This window comes from Schistocerca cancellata, chromosome 3 (assembly GCF_023864275.1).
Source record: "Schistocerca cancellata isolate TAMUIC-IGC-003103 chromosome 3, iqSchCanc2.1, whole genome shotgun sequence".
Classification (NCBI taxonomy): Eukaryota; Metazoa; Arthropoda; class Insecta; order Orthoptera; family Acrididae; genus Schistocerca; species Schistocerca cancellata.
Window position 1 is genome coordinate 430,185,474 of NC_064628.1, and position 22,613 is coordinate 430,208,086.

Consider the following 22,613-nt stretch of genomic DNA (forward strand, 5'->3'; position numbering starts at 1 on the left):
TTGTTAAAAAGTAACATCTGCGAAATTTTAATTCTGTTCTCAATGTCGGTGAAGGTATTCCGCGTCATGCACATCATTCGGTCAACTTCCTCGCTGCGCTGACACGAATTACAGCCCCTACCGCTAGAGGGCTCCGAATTGTAGCGTGTAACGTGGCTGTCTGTCATGTAACTGTATTGGTGCATGAGAAACACTGTACCGTAGTCGAGTTTCGAAATCGACGATTTCGTGTACGCGTGGAGCACCCCTCATTCAGTGTGACAACGCCAGACACACACGAGCGCCGCGACATCTGCAACAACCTGACGCCGTGGGTTCGCTGTCATCGATCATGCTCCATGTAGCCCCGACTTGGCTACATCAGATTTTCATCTGTTTCCAGAACTTAAAGAATACCTCCGAGGGCTTCAGTTTGATAATAATAAAGCGATGTACGCACACGTGAGATTGTGGCTCCGTCACCAAGGTCAAACATTGTACAGTGACGGTGTCAACAAACTGATCTCTCTCTGGGAGACGCCAAGGCGACTATGTTGAGAAAAAAAGATGTGGACATGCAGAAAACAGAAGTAAAATGTTAATCAAGTCTGTTTTATTTTAAAAGCCTTAAGAATTTTCACAAATAAAATTCGGTGGCATCACTTTTCAGCACGCCATCGTAAAATACGCTTATATCTGTATTGACCTAATCAGCCGTCACCTAACGAGAGGAAGCTGAGTGACTATCTGAGAATTACAATAATATCAATGCTGTGGCCAGGCCGCCAGAAGTGTTAGCACTTCAGTGAAACATATAACTACCAAAGTTAAAGTGCTAATACCTTTAAAAAAGAATCAGCATATCGTTAGAAATGTTTGAGCGCCTGCTACGTAGCTGGGCACACTAATGGTATATGTATTTTCAATTTTACGATCGTCACAACGCAAATATAAATTTTGCTTCCGTGGGGATCCATAGCCTCTATGTGTTTAATAAAAGGGTCCATTATCCATTGTAGGCTGTTTTGTGCTTTATTAAAATCGTGTTATTATCTAATTTCGGCCGTGAGACGTTACTAAGCATATTTATTATGTTGTATATTACATTTCGCGCTCATCACATTCTTTTATATCACATGCACGAAACGAAAATTCGTATTCCATCGTAACAAATATAACGAATCTAAATGCTAATATATGAAGGCAGTAACTGTTCTCGAAAGAACAGAATAATGTTGATGACCGTGCAGCTTTTCCCTGGAATAAATGATGACTAACTGAAACCCTCAGCTGCCGACAGGTGTTGTTGATATACCTCGATATGGACAGCTGGAAATGTGTGTCCCGACCGGGATTCGAACTCGGGATCTTCTGCTTACATGGCAGACGCTCTATCCATCTGAGCCACCGACACAGACGAACAGCGCGACTGCAGGGACTTACCCGTTGCACGCTTCCCGTGACACACACATTCCCAACTGCACACAACTCTACGTATGTAATGTACCTGACAGACATTTGCCCATGTAAGCAGGAGATCCCGAGTTCGAGTCCCGGTCGGGGCACACATTTTCAGCTGTCCATATCGAGGTATATCAACAACACCTGTCGGCAGCTGAGTATTTCAGTTAGTCATCATTTATTCCAGGGAAAAGCTGCACGGTCATCAACAGTATTCTGTTCTTTCGAGAACAATTACTGTCTTCTTATACGTAGTTAAAGGCTATCCAGCCATTGACCTGAGTCTGAGCGAATGCGCACAGGTTGCCCAAACTCTTACGGGAATCGCCAAAGCGTGCGCGAGTAATGAGTGGATGGGCAAATGTCTATAAGGTACAATACATATGTAGAATTGTGGACAGTTAGGAATGTGAGTCTCACGGGAAGCGTGCAGGGGGTAAGTCCCTCCAATCGCGCTATTTATCTGTGTCCTCGGTGGCTCAGATGCCAGCACGGTAGCTCAGCGTGTTCGGCCAGAGAGCTGGTTGGCCTCTGTAATAAAAAAAACTGAGTTGAAGTATCAACAAACGAACTTGAGCAGATGTCATGTGACGTCCGCAACGACCAAATACAACGATCAACAACGAACAAAATGAAAAAAAAAAAAAAATGGATAGAGCGTCTGCCATGTGAGCAGGAGATCCCGAGTTCGAGTCCCGGTCGGGGCACACATTTTCAATTGTCCATATCGAGGTAGATCAACAACACCTGTCGCCAGCTGAGGGTTTCAGTTAGTCATCATTTAAATGCTAATAGTTTTTGCAAGCAGGAAGAAATTCTAGTACTAATTATTAAGTTGGTATACGAGTTCGCCATCTTCAGTCCTCCAAGTTTATATGAGAAATGAATGCCATCGTCCCTGCTAGATGTGAACTGTGCCATGTTCTTTCTTGGAAGAGAGTTTCATCTCATCAGTCACGGGCAGATGACACGTTCTATTAGGTGAGCACTTCTTAGCAAGCGTCAGTCATTCACACCACAATCGCAAGGTGACCATTCGCAACGGCCCTCCCCCCCCCCACCCCCACCCCTCTCAACGCTTCATACACTACTTTTGCTATTAGCTTTTAATATTCGCATATATTAACTTCTTGTTTACTTGTGGCACTCAGTTTTATCTCAATGCAGAGCTACTATTTTTCTGCTATATATGTTAATTTAATTATTGATTTGTTAATCTAATTATCTTTGTTTTCCGACGTAGAACTCAGAGTTTAGCCGCAGTCAGGTATTGATATAAATCCAGTGGCGACAAGCCCAGATTTGTGCCCTACTGGGATTAGAATCCAGATTTATACTTTTACGCGAACTGTCGCCAAAATCGCTTCGGCAATCCGAATTCGCTTCACCCAAATTCTCAACTTGTCGTACACTACACATGAAGCGTCTACTCTCCATTATCCTCGCTGCTCGCAGCTCCACCCGATTCCCGCAAGAGTTCGGATGTAGAGTACATTAGCACTGAAGATACCGTTATTCGCCATCAGGCGCATATACAGAGGGTGTCTCACCCATGGGTCGTCAGGTGCCTTTTGTCCGTCCGTTTGGCAGATATTTGCAGTTTGTGTTTTGCAAAGAGTAAATGGAGTCTGCCCAAACAAGTACAGCTCAACGCGTGTTTCACGGGACGCCAAGAGTCTACAGAAAGTGTAGGTTTGTTTCCAGTTATGCTCAGTGCCTGTTCGTGGATTACTGGGTTTTCTCCGTGTTTTAGTGTCCCTGATAAAACATAACGATAAAAAAAATATAGCACTAGACTAATTTGGGATTGTTCAATAGAGTGGACACGTAAAATTCCGCTTTATGTACCAATTTGCTAGTAACGGGAGACAAACCGACACTTTCTGTCGGCACTGGACGTCGCATGAAAGACTCAATGCGCTATCTTTGTTTGGACTGAATCCAGCTATGCATTCAAAAAAGAAATTGCAAATATCTGCCGAAACACCAGAGAAAATGCGCCTAATGACACATAGGAGAGACAGATTGTACACAGTATTATTATATGTGTGGACGCGTCCGATAGAACAGACACTACACGTATAATAATCTGTTTTCTGATTTTCAAATGGTTCAAATGGCTCTGAGCACTGTGGGACTTAACATCTGAGGTCATCAGTCCGCTAGAACTTAGAACTACTTAAACCTAACTAACCTAAGAACCTCACACACACCCATGCCCGAGGCAAGATTAGAACCTGCGATGTAGCGGTCGCGCGGTTCCAGACTTAAGCGCCTAGAACCGCTCGTCCACTGCAGCCGGCTTCTGATTTTCTGAGACCGTATTTGACGTACAGTCTTCACTAACCGCCCCGTGACTACAGTTATCTGCCCCAACTCTTCGTCAAAGAGTGCCTGCATCAGTGTTCTTATTTTCTTGGAGGACACTTTCGGAAATCCAAAGTGATTTTGATCAGTAAAGCGATACCACATGATTGTGGCACTTGCCCAGTGTAGCAACCCTTTTTTCTATCCCGACTTCCGTATCTTGCATGAAAGTCGGAATGTTAATTTATCTACACATTGACTGGTGTTGAGGGGTTTTGTTTTATCCCGGCTAGTTCTTAACTTAACCCCAGTGAGTCACTACACGTATTGTCTTTCCACTTCTGAAGGAAAAAACCATAAGTAAATTAATACTAGTGTTTTCAATAGAGTCTCGTTCACTTGTTTCAGTTACTAGTCTGCAGTTTATTCTTGGTGAAAATCACGTAACCTAATTATTTATGAATCTAAATCAAAGTAAAGTTCACGACGAATTGTCAGTTTCAAATTAACACGTTATTTTATTTGACAATAATTATTAATAAATCAGTTCATTCACACGATCGCATTCAAAGGGGTTCTTTGAATAATTATCTAATATGGAATCCCGTCAATATCAGAGATACTAAACAATGTTCTGTCACTTTCGATAAAAAGATTGTTCCCGTTTAATATCCATAAACTGTCACGAACTGTGATTACTAGTCGCGTGAAGTAACGCTTTTCCACTATCACAATACAAAGTCCGAATCTGTCCAAAAATCGTTAATTACGTAAAATATTTAAATTTTCACACGAAGTGAAGTTAAAGTCAGAGAGATTATTGATCACCTCCCTGTTCCTGTAATATGACAAAAGTTCTTATTCTGATCTGAAATTAATGTTTCCTAAAAAACAATCTCGTCGCGATTTATTCTTGCGCCCTGGTTTAATAAAGCTCCTATTGTTGCTTCCTAAAGCTGTACGTCCTAATTGACTTCGAACAGACTAGAGGATAGAGACTGGAGTATCATAATTGCATTGTATGTCTATTTATACTTTAGTAAACGCTATCTTTGGTGTTCAAGACCTACGTTCTGTGACTATAATATTGATTTTCTCGCACATAAGAATAACTAATAATTTAACCATTTCTATCGTTTTTCCCCCCTCCCATGCTTCCAAAATTTATGATTAAAATTCTTTTCTTTTTCTATTACTTTTCTATTATAGATTTCCCTCTATTTGTCTCTTATTTCTATTACGTAAATTACTACTTGTGGAGGGGCTTGGGATATTTTCTAAATTTATATTTCGAGGGCATGGGAGCTAATTTGGGAGCTATTTTGGTTTATTAACACCGAGAGGCGTTGTAGGTGTCACACCAGTCAGTGCAGAAAAACACACATAATTTTAATGTCTAGCATTTTAAATATGTTTTTCATAGCTGCGCGGAAGGACCGTACTGTTATATATCTCACATCTCTCAAGACGTCGCCGGTGGTCTTTCATTAATCGCCACAGTTACAATGTCTTCTCCTTACAGCTGCTACCCTCTTCTGAATAAACAGAGGAGCTGCGTGTCCCAGCGGGCCAAAGCGAGTGGTGGGACGCGGGTAGAAGTTTCGCGGCATGAATATGCAGGCCGCGTCTAGTTACGAGCGATGTGACGTCGCTGCCGCAGTATCTGGCGAGTGCGAACATGCACGTGGCGCAGCCGCCGCCGCCGCTCCCGCTCAACTCCGGGGATAAAATCAGGCAGCGCGGAAACAAATGCGTGCTATCTGGCCCGCCAGCAAAGCAGAGTGAGTGTTCCGCGGAAATTGCTCGTGCGTCGCCTGCGTTGTGAGCGTCTGAACCACGCCACGCTCCTAGGAGCCTCCCGCGAGCTTCAAGGCACCTCAAAACTTTTCTGGTTTCGTTATATGGTGGGAACCAGTATTACGTGTACACTCCGTGCGATAGCATGTGTTGGCTTCCTTAGCTTCTCCTGAAGAAGCGGTAACACCGCGGAAGGGACATAAGAAGTATTATTATCTGTGCTGCCACTGATGCAGGCAGCGCATGTATACTAAATTTACTAAGTCAAAAGCAGTAAAGCTGTAACTACATATACTAGCCCTGTAACTTTGCTCAAACAAGAAAAACAAGGACCAAGAAAATTTAATAAACATGATTCTTGGACATTAAATGTAGTTCTCACAAGTGTGCAGTACTAATGTTGTTGAATAATATGTATGCTTTGACACACAGATGCGTTCAGCTACTATAAATACGCTGACACGTCCAACCCATGCAAATCATATAATATGATGAGCACAGCAGCCCCAAACTCGTGCGCGTAAGGTGTCAATTTGAAATACCACATGGGCTTATGAGTAAAAAAGGACACTTGTTACAGATTCGCGCGCACGCTGTACAATGGAGTTTCGAAAATTTATTTACTTAGGAGAAATAATTATTTACTACGTGAGGAAATCAGAATCTGCGAAACATAAGTAACCCACTGAATGAATAGAAACACGTATGAGCAATTTTTTAACGAATAATCACAAATATTGTAGAGAAGGATGTGGAACAACGACTACATTCATTTTGCGGCAACAAATTTTCACAGATCGACAGATTACAATAATAAAAACTGGCACAACATTTCATTTCGAAGAGAAAACAGGTAGTAAATTACCTTTTTCGATTAGAAGCCTCATTTTATCCAACAGCCTTTTCCAAAAATCGATTCACCTCGTTATGGGATTCCGAGCCAGTGTGGCGACGACGACGCGCGATGCTGATATTTGAAAATTCTGCATTGAAAATGATGTTTTCAGATCCGTAATATATCTATTGGAGTTACGGATAAGACTCTCCTGTACTGTCGCAGCTGTCGACGTTTGTTTGATGTCATGAAGTTTTAGTTTCAGTGTCTGCATTGACGTATTTGTGGGTACGGTTTGTATAGCCGTAGTTAAAAACCTGGGGTTAAATAGCACTGAGGGGTAAAATTAAATTTTTTGAAGGGGAAGTACAAAAGAGTTCGACTGTGTATCTGTCATGAAACTAACTTACTTTTAAAATATCATTACTCTTATCACTGTTTCGTAAAACTGTGATGGTTGCAACTTGTGAAACGAATGTGTGATCATCGTCTATCTCACTTAATCCACTCACTATATACATGATTTATAATTCGTACCAAGCATTATAACAGTAAAATTGAGACATGTACGTCACATATGCTTCAATATCTTATGAAAGTGGCTTCTCGGAGTAGTAGGTAGACAGACATTGCTTCATTATTCACTTCACAAAAAAAGTAAACGAACTAATTAACAGCACAATACAACATTAGTATGTAATGAATACTACTTCTTCGCCTAGTCCCTACAGAATATTATTATTATTGTTAGAGGCTATGGTCATACACAGTGCACTGTCATCCTGAAGTCTTCCAATTTCTGATAGTTCAAAAGTAATGTAAATGTAAATCAAGAAACTATAGAGCACACATTTTATCTGGGTAGATTTTGGTTCAGGATGAAGGCTGTAGATGAAACAAGGGTCGCTATGGAGAGTAATGGTGCAGAGGAAGGAAGTTTTGTAGCAAGTGTCTACCCTCAGTGTAGAGAGATAGCTTTCTCTTCTAAAGAGGAATCCTAGGAAGCACTCGCAATGGTCTGAGAATTGCTTAATGAAGTAAGTTGTTAGAAATAAGCAACAATCACTATGTCGCTGACTCATTAGATATTAGTTTAATAAACCATCTACCCAAAAAAATACAACTCATCTTCATGATTTTGAAAATATTTTCAAATAAATTTCATTTTATTGCAAGTTCAGTTAGCCGCCAATGTTGTTGATGCTGCGGGTGGGGGAGTAAGATCTGATGAAGTCGGAGGTAATGACATCGGAAAGCCTGAAAATCTTTACAATACCCTACTTCCTGCGACCCACTAAACAATTCCCTTTCAATGACTAAGACGACCCAGTTCAAAACTTTACAACAGACGCATTGTTTTATTATGAGCCACTGGTCTGCGTCCATTGCACACGCGAAAACTTAGTCCACTGATGAATAATTATTACCGTCTTTATGTAGTTCTCATCGATATGAAACATATACTGATGAACCAAAACATTATGACCACTTGCTTGATAGCTTGATTGTCCGTCTTTAGAACGAAATACATAACTGATTCTGCGTATCAGGGATCCGACCGTTTGTTAGTTGTTTTGTAGAAGTATGTGGCATTAGATGTCCACGCATAGATCATGTAATTCGCGTAAATAACGGGCCACAGATTGGCGCATGCGGTAATGGCTGCAAGTAGCGACCCAGATGTGTTCTGTAAAGTATACGTGAGGCGAATATGTTCGCTGAGACATCAACGTGAGTTAACAATAATGCTCCTCAAACCAGTTTAGAACTGTTCTGGCTCCGAGACTACTGCTGAATGATTACATCGGCGTGGCAGAAGACATCAAACATGAAGGGACGCAGTTGGTTCGCAGCTGTCAGTATGTCTTCAATTAGTACCACAGGTTCTATGCAAGAGCAGAGTATGTCTCCAATAGGAAAATACTGCTCTCACCAGCCTCCGTCCGTGGCGCACTGCACGTTTCGAGCTGCCGTTCACCTCGATGACGCCATTTATCGAGACGACTATCGACATAGTGTAGCAAAAATGTAATTCACCAGAAAAGTCGAAACGTTTCCACTAATCCATGAATACTGATGGTCCCGTGCCCACTGCAGTTATAATTGACAATATCGGTGAACGCGTAGTGGTGGTCTGCTGTGGAACTCCAACTTCAACAATGTATGATGTGCTCCGAAACACTTGTGCGTGCGCCAGCATTGTGCTCTTTTGGTAGAGTTGCCACGCATCATCGTCTACCCTGCTTTCCAGAGTAGACAAGCCTCCGAACATGACGTTCTATGAAGAGTCGCGGCCGTCCAACCACTTAGCACCTAGTGATGGTTTCTGGTGTGTTGGCAAATGTGCCAACACCTTGTAGATAGAGGAGGCCGAAATGCACGCTATAATCTAACGCAGACGGGCGTGAGTTCTGGAACAGGATACGTAATGACTGCTATAAAGAAAATTACGTAGCTGCTGGAATACTTAACTTTTAATCCATCATTTGTATACAGCGTTCTTGATGAAACAAGTGAGACTCTCTCTAGAAATGGTTAATGGCGCCTTGCTAGGTCGTAGCCATGGACTTAGCTGAAGGCTATTCTAACTATCTCTCGGCAAATGAGAGAAAGGCTTCGTCAGTGTAGTCGCTAGCAAAGTCGTCGTACAACTGGGGACAAGTCCTAGTACGTCTCTCAAGACCTGCCGTGTGGTGGCGCTCGGTCTGCGATTACTGACAGTGGCGACACGCGGGTCCGACATGTACTAATGGACCGCGGCCGATTTAAAGCTACCACCTAGCAAGTGTGGTGTCTGGCGGTGACACCACATTTTCAGTGTTCAAATGGCTCTGAGCACTATGGGACTTAACATCTGAGGTCATCTGTCCCAGTTTCAGTGTCCTTCTACCTCATTCTGTAGACGCTCACGACAGTAGCACGTTTACATCGAAATATTTTTGTTCAGAGAGATATATGATTTGAACCTACGAGAGGTGTTCGGAAAGTAAGGAACGATCGGTTGCAAAGTGGAAACCACAGTGAAAATCACAACTGGCTTTTTTTTCTGCACACTTAATTACACCTTTCAGGTACTTCTCCACATAGTCGCCTCTCCGACGTAAACATTTGTCGGAGCGTTATACCAAATTTCCAACACCATCGTCATAGAAGGCAGCTGCCTGTGCTTTCCGATAATTCTCTATGCTGGTCTACAGCGCATAGCCTGCGCCCAAGTGTTATCTTCGTATCCAGCGTTTCATGGAACAGAAATGATACTCAGGACGAGCCAATTAGGACTGTGTTGTGGGTGATCGAACACTTCCTATCGAAAAAGCTGCAGGAGCGTCTTCACTACTCCTGCAGAGTGCGGCTAAGAATCACCATGGCAGTCGTGTTAGGAGGGCTGCATTCATTAAGGCGAATCCTCACAGTGGGCCCTCCTACTTGGCGGGAGACATTGTTGTTCTAGGCACCTTTACACGCTCACACTGCGCCCAAAACTGGAAAGAACGTCTTGATGCGATCGACGGGCACACTAGAGACACTGCCCAAGAGGTCTGTGAAAATCCTCGTCGGATTTTCACAGTGGTTTCCATTTCGCGACTGATCGTTCTTCTCTTTCCGAATAGTCCTGGTATTTACAGTTTATTTTGGTGTTCTTTTTGGAATTGTATTTCTAGAAATCAGAGGGCGTCAAAATGGCCATCCAGCCTTTACTACCTCGCTGTTCGACCCCCTTCCCCCAAACCAACCAACCAAACAAACAAACAAACAACCTACCAACCAGCCTTTACTGTGTGTGATGTTATGAAACAAGAGATTCCCTAGAGGGTTGTTAGGCAACACACACGATCTCCTTACTTAATAGCAATAGATACATTTTATGGGGTTATCTAAAGAATCATTTTAATGTTATTGAACCTACGCCCCAAATGACCTCAGACAGCTATTAGAGACAGCATGTCGATCCATGACACACCAACATTTGCAGTGCGTTGCGCATTCAGGTACTATTCAACCATGATATTATAGCACTTGGCATCCAGTGGCCATTAAACACACAGTGACAGTACAGTAAACAGGTACGATAGTGACTAAGGAAAACACATGATTTTCTCCGCTCGAGGACTTGACGTGCTGACCTTACGTTCGTATCGTCATAATTCACATTCCACTATTGAGATGGCTGAATGGGCACGTCCTGAAAGCCATGAAAAAACTTATCGTATGTAATTGTTATCTAGGCAGTTGTGTGTATACTATTAAGTAGTTCGCCATGTCCTCATGGAATAACACGATAAAAACTCACGATAAGCCAAACGAAGCGCCCTCACTCCATGCTGCAATACTGTAGTCTACTAACAAATGAGCACTCGTTGCAGCACATCACTTAGATAAACCTTCCGCTACGAAAACGTACGTCTGAACACAGCACGTAGGACTCCCCTTGATTTGATTTAAACTGAGTTGAATATAGTCAGTTGCGCATAAATACATTAGCTACATGACAGGAAAAATACTGTTTTATTTTTAAAAAATACTTTTTTGTTGTAATTCTGTGGTAAATAAACTATCAATAATTCAAGGGAGAGACTGACGTCAGCCGCAACTGGGCACTGAAGTAATTCATTGGTGAAAGTTGAAAATTTGTGCCGAACCGGAATTCGAAACTCTCGATTTACGAGAGCAGTCTCCTTAACCACTCGGCCATCCAGACACGCTTCCCCTCCCACCCAAATTCCCAGCTGGTCACACGCTATTCCACACAACGGATAATGTTTCTTACATTTACCTAATCAGATAAATAAGCCTTTCACCTACTATTTTGAAAGTTGCAGAGAAGATCTTATCACCAGCACCTCGTATATTATAATAAATGGTACACTAGTTATGTGGTCAATAAAACGTGCAGCTCCCTTGACAATCTAACATTTACGTCACGTGCTAGCGCTGCCTCTTTAAGGGTTGACTCCGCTTGGGAGCTTAAGATAGACACACGATGTGGGGCACACGTGTGGCTTCCGTACTTTATGCTGGCAACTCTGATTTCGTGTATGTCGAATATTCATCCAGTTTCTAGGTTAGCATCTCATATTTTCAATTAATGAATAATTATGAATACCGAGAAAATTTTATCAGTTAATTTCACCCTTGATCACATAAGAAATATCAGCACTAATTGCCAAATATAAACTAGATCTGCACCCTAAGACTACATAACGTGGCGTAGTAGTTAAGTCACAGTGTCCACGAAACATTTTTTGATACAATGAAACTTGCAAATAAATAATAATAGGCACGTAGCAGAGAGCTTTTTGCCGGCTGCTGTAGCCGTGCGGTTCTAGGCGCTGCAGTCCGGAACCGCGGGACTGCTACGGTCGCAGGTTCGAATCCTGCCTCGGGCATGGATGTGTATGATGTCCTTAGGTTAGTTAGGTTTCAGTAGTCCTAAGTTCTAGGGGACTGATGACCTAAGATGTAAAGTCCCATGCTGCTCAGAGCCATTTAGAGAGCTTTTTGCTGGCCACTACAACTACAGCTGCCTTATCGCAGATAAACCTGTTATGTTACCACGTTAAATTGTGTTCGTCGGTAATTTCAGATTTTGTGAGTTATTCTTGGCTTTACCAAATAATTGCAAACCCTTTCTTCCATGCTTTTATGAACTGTGAAAGTGAAACACGATTTCATGAAAGAACTGAGGTACACTTAGTTTCAATGTGTAGAGCTGTACAAATGATTTCCTCTATGTACAGTTTAGCTTCTCTCACAGCGTCTAAAAGGAAACATCTGAAAATGACTTTTAAAACCTCAAACCCGATCATGGAAATATAAAGACCCTACCAGTGCCTGTTGAAAGATCATATCTGATCTCATAAGACATTACAGCCGCTATCACATATGAAACATACAGATATAACTGTAAGGCGTACGTAATATCAGTTTCTTAGGAGAGAATTAACGGACGACTTGAAATCTGGTGCCAACGGCCTTGCCGCTAGTGGTTGAAACGTCCCCTTATAACAATTTATACACGACTGTGCTTAAACTGACACACAATAATTTTAGCGCAACGCAATCTGACTATCAAAAATCCCTACAAAAGAATGGCCCAGACAAACATTAAACTATACCTTTCACAAATCACTTAGCTCACAAAAATCTTCGTTACTCGAACTACAGCAATACAGCGAGCGCCACTATTGCCAGCTAAATAAAAGATTCAAACTACAGAAGGCACTAACTACTAGTAGGCATAGTTAGCAAATGAAAGATTTTTGTAGAGAACAAACAATGTATTTACCTTAATAGTCATAATATATATATCAGTTCATGACATCCAGTCTAACAAATTTCAAAACTCCGCCATTTCTCTCCGCACATCCACCACTGCTGGCGGCTCACCTCCAACTGCGCAACGCTACGCGCTGTTCACATCCAGCTGCCGCTGCCCAACACTACAATGGCAGACAACAATGCAAACTAGCCACAGACTGCACACAGCACAGCCAGTGATTTTCATACAGAGCGCTACGTAACGTTGCCAATAAGAAAATATAAACAGCCTACTTACATGGTAACAACGGTTTCTTTCAGAACACCCATATTAAGTGCTGTCTGGCGTGGCTAATAACTGGAAGGGTTACCGTCGGGGTATGCCGTGCCCTGTTGGCGAGTGGGGTGGACTCAGCCCTTGTAACGCCAATTTAGGAGCTCCTTGACTCAGACGTAGCGGCTCTGGTCGCGATAGCTGCCAACGGCCAGGAGAGCGGTGTGCTGACCACATGTCTCTCCATATCCGCATCCAGTGACGCCTTTCGGCTGAAGATGACGCGTGGTACCGTTGGACCTTCTGAGGTCTGTTCGGGCAGAGTTTAGTTTTGAAATCTGGTACAGCGCAAGCAGCTGCGTATAATACTCCGTAGAAAGTTCGTTATCTTGAGAGATCAGAAGAGATGAGACTATGTAGGTAATTGTTCGGAAAATCCGACGCAATTTTACACAGCTGTGAGTTTACAGTAATATAATTTGTGATGAAGCAATCAAGGTATGATAAAGACATCCAGCGCATCAAACGTTTTACAGCTAATTAAGCGCCTACTGAAACAGAATTTCTAATTGGTTTATTTTCAGATTCATTTTACTCGCATTAATTAATAATGGAAGTACCTGTTGCACAGAACTTGCGTCTCAAGATCCTTAAATAAATTAAGGAAAAATTTAGTGGCGTTACACAGAAGTTTCTGCTAAATTAATCACTTATTTACCAGATATTTTGTCGCGTTGGTAAAGTAACATTTTCGATAAGCATTTTTGTGTTATGAGCCAAGGAGGCATTATCCTGTCGTGTGGGAAAGAAATGAAAGAGGTTAATGAATCCTATGACTCACCTGACGTACATTAAAATATTTGCTACAACGGTATCGGAATAACCTATATTCCTGTTGATGTTTCTCCAATCACTATGTTGCCACAAACGGGATTTCTTATCCCTTATTATTTTATTATTTCCCACGTGGAAGTGAATAGCTACCTACCATCTCTAAGCTGTGAGGTATTAACATTATACAAATAGCAGTAAGAAATGGAAATAATGAAATATGAGGTATGGCTAATTTAATATTGCACTACTTTATCTGGAGATATGTTACAGGGTGATACGAAAGTGTTGGTAGATAGTCTGTGGTACTGCATCTGCTGGTATGGTAAGTTATGAATTGATCAGAGCTGGAACACTTTTTCGATGAAAACATTCATAGTGAAAACCTAGAATGTGAAGATAGGAGGCAGGGATAAAGATAGTGTAATACAGCTAGTGGATGTGATGTTGGATGTAAGGAGAGTATCTATAGTACTGTAAGCCCCTACGTACTAAATCGGCATATCCCATGTAATTCCACTACTAATCTTGAAATTCGAGCCAAGTGCCCATAGGTATGGTCTTGAGTTTGCAACAGAAGCAAGAACAGGTCATTAAGTAAAGTAGAGGACGTACAACCTATCGCCACCTATAGTTTACATTTTGTCCATGAACGTGATATTTTTCCTACGTTCTATGTGCATTTGAAACATTTCTCTTCTCATACGTAAAAATAACCTAATTATCACCTTTTATCACCTATATACAATGAATCAGTTAGAGAAGTGCATCCAAAATCCATTCACAATGAGTAAATACACAGCCTGCCCGAAAACATGAGGTAAACGTAACTTCGTATACGGCCACACAATTCGCGGGTACGTATATGAACAGAGTTACAATTCTCTCTGACAGGTAGAAAGACCACAAAGTGTCTTAGAGTTATTCGCGCTTAGTGTTGTTATCAGGGGTGAAAGGGGCCTCATTCTAGGTCCCGATTTGGTCACCTGCTGAATCATGGATTATAGAGGTTTGTGAGACATTCGGATGTGACAGGGAACAGATGCTGGACAGCATGGGCAGTCATACTCGTCGTCAGGGTTACGGGAGATCATATTGGATCACCACAAGGGATGTTCGGCGCGTCGAGCACCAAGCGTATCGTAGCCCCTCCGCATCTGGGCCTGTCACCCAAGAACAGGTAATGCACTTCTTGCAACATTCTGTATCATCTGCACCATTGGTCGAAATTAGCAGTAACCGAATAAGAGAATTACATGCGCCACAACACAAACGGCTGTACCTAGAGTGGCGTCGTGACAGGGAGCATGCACGTGATAGATGGTGCATTGTGTTAAGATATGACCACCGTCAGCGAGTATAGCGGTCGAGCTGAGGAGAGGTTCCACTCCTCCGTTGTTTTGGAGAGGCATGGTGGCGTCGCTGATGGTGTCATGGTGTGGGGATCCGCCGTCTATGACTTCAGGTCATGGTTGGTAGTGATACAGGAAACCCTGATGTCACAATGGCACGTCACAGTCATCCTGTGTCCTCATGTTTTAACTCTCAACGGACAGTATCGTAGTACCATTTTTCATCAGGACAATGCTTATACACAAATGGCACGTACCTCTATGACCTGTGTATGATGTTTACAGTCGAGTGGACGTGGACTGGGTGCAGCAGCTTCGCGAACCTACTTTAAACAAGAACGTAACGCGATTTTGTAAACGTTTCTATGGCAATGCCTTAGTGCTGTTACAGATCTAAAAGCGGCTTCTGTTTGCGTCCGCAGCCGTTAGCGCTTCGCTGTTGAAAGCTGCCAACAGCTCCACGAACTGTCAGGGAAGTTCTTACGCCGTCTCGTTTATAGGTACTTCCGTGGTCAGTAAGATCCCCTTATCTGTCATCGATAGAATATGTGAGAGACCAGCTCTGACGTCTACTTCGCCCCAGTGCCAGAATCCTAAGCCAAGATATCGAGGATCAGCTACAACATTCGCGAGTTGTCTGGCCTAATGACACCTTTCCAAACTGAATCAGCCCATGTTTCAAGGCCAGAGTGGGTGGTGTGTGGTACTGACATGTGGGCTCAAAGTGCAAAGTTCTTCGTAAGTTTGACTCGACTTTCAACTGAAATAATATCACATATCCTTTCAACTCACGAAGTTTCAATCCGTTTCCTCCTCCCTTCCTGTGTGCTTTCCTCTCTTTTTCAGGCAGTGTAGTTGGAAATACCTTATTTTTCACTCCTTCTAGGCACTTGACTGAGGCATCTTGTAATATTTATATTTTTCAGTAAAATTTTTAAGTGTATATTGTCATCTCTAATTGTAATATGACTTACGATTCTGACAGTAGTTGATCTTGTTCATCAGAGTTCGAATATCCTTCCACTTCAGCGATGACGGGGACATAACTGAAGAGCGGCATCTAGATACTAAATAACTTCGCTTGCGTCAGCCACGATTCCACATGTCGTGGCCAACAGGTGACATGAGGCTGGCCTTTGGTCCACTACGAAAAATAACTGTTCGGACCGATGACTTCATTGGGAGTATGTATTTCGGTTTCGAGACCTGAAGTTTCTTTTGGCAACCCCGATTGTGTAGTTAAGACGATTCTGTTTCTGTTCATTTGTACAGACCCGAACCCTTGTTAATTACCATCGTAACGTTAACTATCAACGATCTTTTGTAACTTCGACTTAGTGTCGGTTTTAGTATCTATGTGCTACGTTCTAGGAGGCAGCCAAGTGCGTAATTTGTGTCAGACTAAGACACAAGAAGTGTGGTTGATGGTATGTCATGCAACTACAATGAAACATTTTTTCACAGTGTGAAACGACCAGGTGACATACCCAGAAACTAAGGTTGCGAAAGCTAATGCTCGCACATACGTGGTTTAATCATCCACTTAATTTATTGTAAAACCTGTTTATCAGCTGTTTATTAGTGCTAACAATTCGTTTTCGTCATATGTCATTCCCCAAGTGCAATCATTAAACAATAAAGAACGTCACCCTCAAATTGGAAAAACAGAATCCACCATCACTAATTACTATTCTAGAAAGGACATCATAATAAGTTTGTGGCTGCAGAAGTTTTTTATTTTGGTACTACATTTTCGGCGTTACGTCATTGTCTAGTACAAATAAATATTACGGTATTATAATACTGGTATACTTATGCTTCATAATGTCATCATCACCAGCAGCAGTGGCAACACCAGCATCGTCTTCATATTACAAAGTCTGTCGCTGCATCGTCTTCCCTTATATTTTGGTGTCTTCTTCATTTACTGATAATTTTGGCAGTTTCTTACTTACAATTCATTTATGGCTGCTTTTGTTCTTGGTGCCTCCTAAGTTTTGTTCCCCAGACTTTCTGCTTCCAATACGTCTGTTAAAAATTTATCTTATGTTTTCATTTTTTAGTAACTGCTGTGAGGTTTCTCTCCTTACTGAATACTTTTAGGACATTTCCATTGATATTTATTTGTGTCCATCTGGTCCTTGTTACTCTTTCCCAAAATCACATGTCCATAGGAGCTAGGGCTTTCTGTCTTTGACAATTTTCATCTTTCACAGCCATGTAGAAATGTTCTCCAAATTAACGACAAATAATTATTTTTTTCTTTTCTATAGTTAACGACCTGTTCGCATGTAGTTGTCTGTCAACAGAAAATTAGAAACTTCTGTAGCCATAGGCGGAATATGACGTCCTTTCGACGATTCACAAGGCCTGCAGACCCATGTTACAAGTAATGTGCCAATTTTACCAGGGTTTATATCACTCTGGCGTGCAATAAGACAATTGGCAGGTCATTAAAAGTACAATACATAAATGAATTTCTACCGGAACCTCGCACAAATTTTCTGAAGTTTTTTCGAAAAACAGTGGAGCAAAACTGAAATCGTAAGATATTCACTGCGTAGAAGCAGGCTTTTTTTAAGTCGTGTATCCGACGCAAAAGTTTGAGTCACTGCAAATTACGCCGTAATGAAGAAAGTCGCGCTAGAGTCACCGTTGCATTTTATTCCGTCTGCAAATTCTCTTAATAAAAGGAAGAGGCGCACCCGATTTCTGGGCGAAATTGAAATTTCCTTTCCGTTAGTAAAGGGTCTATTGAATTCTAATGGAGGTATAAGTTAGTAATTGTTAGAGGAACTCTGCGAAGAAGCACAGGCTGCGGAATAGGCCAGCCAGGTTTTATGTTTTAATTATCGGTCTCCCCACCCCTCCGCGCAGGGTGGGCCGTGCCACAGCAATTACGAGCGGCCCAGCCACGCACCCTTTTCACCCGCCAGGACCACCCCCTCCGCTCCCCTCCCCACCCTTCCCCCACCCCCGTCTTCCCCATCGGAGGAAGTAAGCGCGGCAGTTGGCAGATGAGGGAGTCAGCAGACCTGTACCCGAGGCGTGGCTGGAATGATCAGCAGGGAAGCGCAGCGCCGCGCCCACCGGGCAAACGGCAGCGCGCTGGCGGATGAGCTGCGTATATCTCGCCGCCTCTCTGCAGGGCCACACGTCTCTCTCTGTGGGTCAGTCTGAAGTAGCGGTGTAAATCCCACACCTCGTTACTGCAGAGAAATCGAGCAGCAAGCGAGATGGCGCGGTGCATAATCAAACTGGCCTCGTATCTGCAGCAGGGCAATTCTAATCCTCTTCCGCTCATCCTGATTTAAGTTCACCACCGTTTACCGGAAGCTCATCAAGCGGATGCCGGAATGGCTGCTTACGCGAAATTACCAAAATTGTCCTACCTCATCCACTTCAATGTCTAATGAGGCCAATGTCAACTGGGCCTTCTTTGTGTGTCTTGTCTATTAGAAGCTTAGTCTTCTTCTTCTTCTTCTTCTTCTTCTTCTTCCATCAAGCTGCAGGTTTTATGGTTCGGAACGATTTCAGTTCAACAGTTGCTAATTTTATTTATTTGGTCTGTCAGCATTTATTTTTCCTCTGTTTTGTTGTAATGGAAACTCATCGCCGTTTCCACACAGAAGTTACACGATTCTGTTTTCAAGTTTCTTGTGCTCCATTTTTGCCCAGAAACTGTATATAAAATGCAGTAGCTCAAACAGAAAAATTGCGTTTTGCATGCTGCACTTTTTTTTATATATACGAGTTAGAATCCAAAATTTTCGGAACTGGTGCTGCCATCTGGAAAACAGGAGTAGTAGATCTTTGCACCGCTAGGTGGCGAGAGCTGCATATCTGATGAGTCAGTGTGCCGAGTGGCATTCAGCTGCGAGGACGTGTTGTGTCTCCACAGTGATTTCCGTAATACTCAGTGTTTGGTGTGTGGCTGTTTTACGATGGATCCGACAACAGAGCAGCGCGTGTGTATCAAATTCTGTGCGAATATCGGGAAAAGTGCTACAGAGACCCTTGCAATGATTCAACAAGTGTTTGGGGCACGCGTGTGTTTGAGTGGCATGCTCGGTACAGGGCCGATCGACGTCGAATCATTCAAGACCTTGCGGATGAAGTGGGCTATTGGCCGAGCGGTTCTAGGCGCTTCAGTCCGGAACCGCGCGACTGCTACGGTCGCAGTTTCGAATCCTGCCTCGGGCATGGATTTGTGTGATGTCCTTAGGTTAGTTAGGTTTAAGTAGCTGTAAGTTCTAGGGGACTGATGGCCTCAGATGTTAAGTCCCATATTGCTCAGAACCAGTTGAACCATTATTTTTTTTGACTGATTAATTGGGCATGCATCACGTCGCCGCAAAATTTGTTCCAAGGATCTTGACCGCCGATCAGAAGGCACAGAGTGTTGAAGTGTGCACGGACCTTCGTCAGACCGCACGTGATGATCCAACCTTCGTGTCACGGTTTATCACCGGTGACGAGAGCTAGATTTACGGCTATGACCCAGAGACAAAGCATCAATCGTCCCAGTGGAAGAGCCCGGGCTCTCCAACACGCAAAAAAGCGAGACAGGTGAAGAGCAAAGTGAAGAGCATGATCATCGTTTCCTTCGATACCAAGGGAATTGTACACAAAGAATTCGTCCCACTCAACCAAACATTGAATACCGCGTACTACTGTGACGTTTTGCGACAGCTCCGTGAAAACGTGCAGCGGCGACGGCCCGAACTTTGGCGTCAAGGGAACTGGCTGCTGCATCACGACAACACTCCCAGTCACACATCCTTGTTCACCAGGACCTTTTTTGCAAAAAACAACATGGCTGTTGTACCCCACCCACCGTACTCGCCAGATTTGTCACCTTGCGACTTTGCGCTATTCCCAAAACTGAAACTCAAGGTGAAAGGCCGCCGGTTCGACACTCTAGAGAGGATTCAGGAAGCAGCGCTGGCGGTAATAAACACCCTCAAAGGATAAGACTTCCAGAATACGTTTGGCCAGTGGCAGAAGCGCTGGGACCGGTGTGTACGTGCGGATGGGAACTATTTCGAGGGCGACGGTGACCATTAGTCCAAAGGTAAGGTTTTCGACAGATGGCAGCACCAGTCCCAAAAATTTTGGATAGCTCCTCGTATTCTGCTCGCAGACGCGTTTCGTCTTAATTGCATAGCATCTTAGTGGGTGTCACATCAGCGTCTAATTCATTATTTTTAAGCCAAACAGCTTTCTCTCAGGTCTCAAACTAGTTGAAAGTTTATGTGTAAATTGAAGGGGATCACTGGTGAGAGCTTCACCGTGACATTACTTAGAATCATCGGCGACGAACGAAAATGTGCAGCGGACCACGATTCGAACCCGGGATCTCCTGCTTAGTAGGCAGGAGTGTTAACTACTGCACGGACGACCTCGGCACACCACACGGACGATACATATTCCTACCGAGCGCCACCTATTCCTCGTCCAAGTCCATTACACTCACTGTTCCCTACTCTGAGTTTCCCACTGGAGGTTGGGCGTGTTTGTGTATCGGCACTGTAGAAAGTGCATCCATTGTCCAGCTAGACGTATTAATTATATGAATGCGTCGTGTCTGTTCAATCGGACATGCCTGAAAGAACAGACACCACGCATTCATACAATGGTTGAAAGGTTGCAGCTTTCCTTTTGGCCAATCTTTTCAACATATAGCACTGTAGCTGTCATTTTCTGTTTGACATATTATGGCAGTTAGTGTTATAGCAAATGCATAACTGCAGTCTTTCAACCAGTTTACCATCTGAGAAAAGCTATTTGGCTTAAAAATAATGAATTAGACGCTATTTTGACACCCACTGAAGATGCCTTGTAACTATTAGTCGAGTTATGTTCCGGAGACATTTCCGCGCGTAGTTCACACTTCGTTGTACACTTCTTCGTACCAATCCATATTATAATATATGAAAGGTGTAGCCGCCGTTCTATGGACGCCACTTCTGCGACAGATCTTGCGTAGACCTTAGCTGAGCATCAGAGTTCATTGATTTGATGCTATGTTGAGAACTGTTTCAAGATAAAAACTTACTTTATCTTTGCAACGTAGCTAACTGGATTGTATTCTAAACTGATATAAGATTAATGTGAGGAAAGCATTAGGTAATTGTTAGTATATACTTCTGTGAATTACTTATTTTCCTCACTGACAATTTAAGACAGCAAAGGGATAATCTGTAAAAGTTATGCAATTGTCAATTTTATGTGCAGTTTCTTGATCATTTCCGGAAGGCAGAATTACATATTCGCTAGTCACACTAAATTTTATTGTGATGACACAGGAACGTGCTATACATGTTGAATATTAAAGCCTACAGTAATTTGCGTGTGTGTGTGTGTGTGTGTGTGTGTGTGTGTGTGTGTGTGTGTGTGTGTTTGTGTGTTGTTTGGGGAAGGAGACCAGACAGCGAGGTCATCGGTGTAATCGGTTGAGGGAAGGACGGGGAAGAAAGTTGGCCGTGCCCTTTGAAAGGAACCATCCCGGCATTTGCCTGGAGTGATTTAGGGAAATCACGGAAAACCTAAATCAAGATGGCCGGACGCGGGATTGAACCGTCGTCCTCCCAAATGCGAGTCCAGTGTATAACCACTGCGCCACCTCGCTCGGTTCCAGTAACTTGCATCTTTTCTAATGCCACCTGCCAGCAGACAAGAAGTTTTATTGTTGTATTGAATACTAGCATTCTGGAACAAAGCTTTATTTAATCAGGGCTCGCTTATATGATAATCCGTGAGCAATATTGCATAATTTTCATTTGCATTCAGATTTTTGATAAGACGTAACTGCTGATGAGTGCTGACGGTTGTTTGGTGTACGTAAGATTTTAGAGGGTTCAATGCCACTCATTTCTCTGGTACTACTTTCAGTGCATGGATACTAGGGGATTTATGTAACGGATTGTGAGTTTTAAGCATACTGTTTTATAACAGAGGATATAGTTGTTATGATGCTCTTCCTAAAATTATTTTAGCTCGTTTTCTTGAATCTACGAGCAAATTGCGGAGGCGTATCTGCGCCACTGTCTAACATTATATTTGGCTTTAGATTGTTATACGCTATAGTCACGATGAGATGAGCGTTTTCGGTTTATGAATATTGCTCCGTTTTTGTGGCAGTCATTTGCTGCAGTAAAATTGAACCAGCAATGCTGCTTTTGGTGAAATACAACTAGAACGAAATTTATTACACCCATATGAACCTAGGCATCTCAACCATATAATCTATTTTAAATATCAACAAAATCAAAACAAGTGTAACTGAATTGTTTGGTAACGGAAAAAAGTGAGGGAGGGAGCAACTGAGAGGGATTCCAAGGCTTCATGGGCAGGTTCAGACAGATGTAGATTCTGGTAGTTAAGCACAGATGAAGACGCTTACACAGCAAAGACTGGAATGGAAAGATACAACACCAACGACAGTTTAATGAACTGGAACTGAATCTCAGGGGGTGCAGAGGAAATGAGAAGTCTGCTTTGAAGACAACCATTTTAA

General features: G+C 42.8%; 1 non-coding gene across 1 annotated transcript; it reads right to left on the reverse strand.

Moving 5' to 3' along the window:
• Positions 1–1,319: 1,319 nt before the first annotated feature.
• Trnat-ugu (transfer RNA threonine (anticodon UGU)) lies at positions 1,320–1,393 on the reverse strand. Its single transcript has one exon. It is a non-coding gene; the product is annotated as a tRNA-Thr (tRNA).
• Between the last annotated feature and the right edge of the window lie 21,220 nt (positions 1,394–22,613).